Raw genomic sequence first — 4,723 nt, forward strand, 5'->3', positions numbered from 1 at the left:
TGGTTTTTCTCGAGATTTGTTGGTTCCAGGGGTTTCTAACTGACCTGATATCATCCCCAAACGTGGTTAGGCTGTTGTTAACTGAAGATAGAGCCAAATCACTTGTTCTCATCTAAATAACCGCTTCTGAAGCTTATAAATACGAGCTCGGGTGCTCATTTCTGAGGGGCGATTGATTATCAAGACGAGGAGGTGCTGCCGGATTGTGGAGTCAAAGGAGCACGAATTTCAGCGAGGGTTGACAGATCTTGGCGAGTTCTTCGGCATAAAGAAGGAGAGTTCGAGAGATCCGACACCCGTTCCCGTCCGTCCCTTGAGATTAGGCTTGGTCTTAATCTCGAGAAGAGCCCTGATTTCTCTTGGTCGATCTCAGCGCTTCAAATCAAATACTTCCTCGACGAAGGCGAAGCTCTGCCGAATTTTCCATCAACTGGATCCAGATCTAAGGCGGTCCACGGATAAACCCCGGCACAGGCAAAGATCCCACGCAAGCAGAAGACCGATAAACGATCTCTGCGTTTGTTTTGACAAGAGTTGTAACTTTTTGTTTTCATTGTGTAAAAGTCTTATAAAAAGACAATCTTTTTGATTTCATTGTAACGACTAAAGTTGTAATGAATACCGCAATGAATACAATAATTTTCGACGCAAACAGGTGTGGAAACTGGTTTAGAGTTATGATAGTTGAATTTGATCAGCATTTTTGCAATACTGTGAGAAAGACTCAAAGATATTCCTCTAGTGTCTCTAGAGATTTTCATTCCAAGTATCATATCAGCAATACCTAAGTCTTTCATGTCAAAATTCTTGGAAAAATAATCCTTGACTTTTAAAATTAGTTGAAGAGTTGTTCCAAATATAAGAATATCATCAACATAGAGACAGAGGATGACATAGTCATTGTTTATCACTTTTGAATAAACACATTTGTCGTGTTTATTCACTGTGAAACCATAATGAGCAATGACTCTGTCAAATTTCTGGTGCCATTGTTTAGGAGATTGTTTAAGACCATACAGAGATTTAACAAGTTTGCAGACTTTGTTTTCCTGACCCTTGGTAATGAAGCCTTCAGGTTGGTGCATATAGATCTCTTCATCTAAATCACCATTCCGGAAAGTAGTCTTGACATCCATCTGATGTATGATCAGCTTATGGATAGCAACAAAGGCTAATAATACTCAGATAGTTGAGATTCGAGCTTCAGGAGGAGAATATGTATCAAAATAATCAATGTCCTTTTGTTGAGTATAGCCTTTAGCTACTAATCTAGCTTTAAATTTATCTGTGGAACCATCAACTCTAAGTTTCTTCTTGAATATCCACTTATAACCAATAAGTTTACAACCTGGAGGTAAGTTGGTGAGTATCCAAGTATGGTTTTCCATGATAGATTTAATCTTATTATCAATGGTTTCTTTCCAGAAAGAAGATTCAGGTAAATCCATTGCTTCTTCAAATGAACTAGGATCATCTTTAACAAAAAAAGGTAAAGAAGTATTCTCCAATGTCCTTTTGAATTCTACCTCTTTTACTTCTTTGAGGTTCAATATCAAAAGGTTGAGAAGAACTAGAAGATGGTAAATCAGAAGGAAGAGATGAACTGGGATTTCTAGAGATTTTGGATTTGAAAGGAAAGATATTTTCAAAAAAGACTGCATCTCTAGCTTCAATGATAGTATTGTTGGATATGTCACTGATTTTAGAGTTAATGACTAGAAATCTATTAACATTGCTATCTAGTACATATCCAATGAAAACAGTATCAATAGTTTTGGAACTAATTTTCCTCTTCTTAGGTTCGGGAATAGCTACCTTAGCCAAGCAACCCCAAACCTGGAAGAAGTTCAGATTAGGAGATCTTCCCTTCTAATATTCATAAGGAGTTGTATCAGAATGTTTCTGGGGAATCCTATTAAGAATGAAACAAGCAGAGAGAAGAGCTTCACCCCAGAGATTTTTAGATGCTCCTGAACTGAGTAACATATAGTTTACCATGTTCATTAGGGTTCTGTTCTTTCGTTCATCTATCCCGTTAGACTGTAGTGTATAAGGAGCAGTGACCTCATGAATAATACCGTGTTCTTGGCAATATTCAGTCATATCATTTGAGGTATACTCCCCCCCACACAATCAGATCTTAGAATCTTAATCTTTCTGTCAAGTTGGTTCTCAGATTCAGCTTTATACATCTTAAAACTATTGGTTCTCAGATTCAGCTTTATACATCTTAAAACTATCTAAGACTTCATCTTTAGTTCTGAGAAGATAGGTGTAACAATATCTGGAGTGATCGCATCTTAAAACTATCTAAGACTTCATCTTTAGTTCTGAGAAGATAGGTGTAACAATATCTGGAGTGATCATCAATAAAGGTCACAAAATATCTCCTATCCCCTCGGGTGAGAACTCGGTTCGAGTCACACACATCACTATGAATTAATTCGAGGGGTTCAGAGTTTCTAGTTATAGACTTGAAGGGTTTTTAGTGTGTTTCCCTTGAACACAAATCTCACACTTGGATGAAAGGTAAAAAGAGGATTTAGGAATAAGATTCAATTTGATCATTTTCTGTAAAGTTTGAAAATTGACATGTCCAAGTCGTCCATGCCAAACATCATAAGATTCAACAATTTGAATAATAGAAGACTTAAAAATTTTATTAGAACTAGAATTGATTACATTGAGTTTGAAAAGGTCATTACCTTTTCCTATGAATACATTGTCCTTTGTAATCACAAATTTGTTGGATTCTTTTACAATCCTATAACCAGCTCTAAGGAGAAGAGATTCATTGATCAAATTACAATGGAGAGAAGGAACATGGTGAACGCCTTGCAGATTCAGAGCTTTCCCAGAGGTCATGGTGAGCTCTATGCATCCACTTCCTATTATTTGTTTAGTGGAGTCATCTATTAAGCTTATGCTTCCTCCACATGATTTCTAGTAAGTAGAAAACAAAGTGCGATCATTACAAACATGAATATTAGCTTCGGAATCTAAGTATTAATCAGTGGAAGAAGTAATGGAATTTACAAGATAGGATAAAGAGGCTAACCTGAAGGAAGTTGGATTCTCTTCAATCATATTAACTTTGTTGGATCCATTTCCTTTAAGAGCAGGTTTATCCAGTTCCTTCTTCTGAAAGAAACAGTTGGGAGCCATGTGGTTGATTCTACCACAGACATAGTAGAACTTTCCATCAGACTTATGGCTGGAAGAATTAGGATTGGATTTGGAAGAAGATTTGTTGAAGGATTGCTGGTTTTTCTTGAATTTCTTCCCTTTAGGTTTGAAATTCCTAGACTTAGGCTTATCCTCTACCAAGTTTACTTTAGCTTTTGATTCAGACTTGGTTTTGGAATTTTGCCTATGCTGATCTTCAATACGAATAGCCTTGAGGGCTTCAGTTAAGGTTAGATCTCATTCCTTGTGCCGGAGATCTCCAGCAAATCAAGACCAGGATGGAGGGAGTTTATCAATCAGGCAGGAAGCTTTATAATCATCAGTAAAGGTGTTTCCTTTAGATTGGAGGTGACGGAGGAAATCTTGGAATTCATGAATTTATTCATTAATGAGTTTGTCATCAATCATCATGAACTTATTGAAGGAGGAGGAGGTGAAATGCAGAATTACGGCATCATCATAGCCATATTCTGCTTCAAGAGCATTCCATAGGTCTTTAGCACTTTTGAACTCATAATAAATAGCATAGAGGTTGTCCATAAGTGCATTAAGAATCCTATGACAACAATGATAGTTGATATCTTCTGGTTTCATAGAGCTAGAAAAGGAGCTAGCACCAGAACCAGAAGTAGAAGGAACAAGTTCAGGTAGAGGACCATAAACAGGAGAATTGGAGGGTTAAGATCCACTGAATGAAGAATCGGGAGTGTCTATGGCTGAAAGGAGACCTAGGATTGTGAGCTAGTATCTCATCTGATTAGCCCACCGTTTATAATTAACAGCGCTGAATTTTTTAGATTTGACACTTTTGGAATGATCAGGGTTAGCCATAAGTCCAATTTAGAGTTTACTAGTCTAGGTATTTGATATCTGAATGGAAAAGATTTGTCAATACCACTCAACTAGTAACATAGAGGATTATGACTTAAGATAAGAAACCAGATTTGTGAACTAGCAAGAGATAATAAATGCAATAATAATATATATTTTTTATTTTATGAACAGTAAACAAAGCAATTCGTGAACAGTAACTTTTTTATTTTTTTAACAGAAATTAATGACAAAGGAATTTTATAGTAACTATTTGAATAAATAATAAAAGAACAGAAACAAAATAATTTTTTCTCTCTCGGATGAACAGTAATGAACAGTATCCAAATTTTTTTAATTTAAGAAATTAACAAATAATTATTGACATATTAAAAGCAATTAATATCAGATTTAAATTAATAGCAATAAATTTATTTTATCTTCTTGATTGCTGACAAAACTAGATGAAATTAGTATAAATCTGAAATTGAAGGTTAGAAAAATCAGGCTTGAACGGGTGCAGTCGTGTTTTCACTGCCCTAGAAGATAATGGACCCACCTATCGCCCTGACACAGTCGATCCTCTCCCTCTAGCGGTAAAAACCCCCGGAAACGGCCGACCTCTAAACTCGGGCGTGAGTAGCAGAGCTTCTGCTCAGATGAAGATGGTTGTCCGAAAATATAAGTAAATAGTAGCATACAAATTTAGAGTGAATGAAGGTAGCTC

The sequence above is a fragment of the Asparagus officinalis genome, chromosome 7 (assembly GCF_001876935.1).
Source record: "Asparagus officinalis chromosome 7, Aspof.V1, whole genome shotgun sequence".
NCBI lineage: Eukaryota > Viridiplantae > Streptophyta > Magnoliopsida > Asparagales > Asparagaceae > Asparagus > Asparagus officinalis.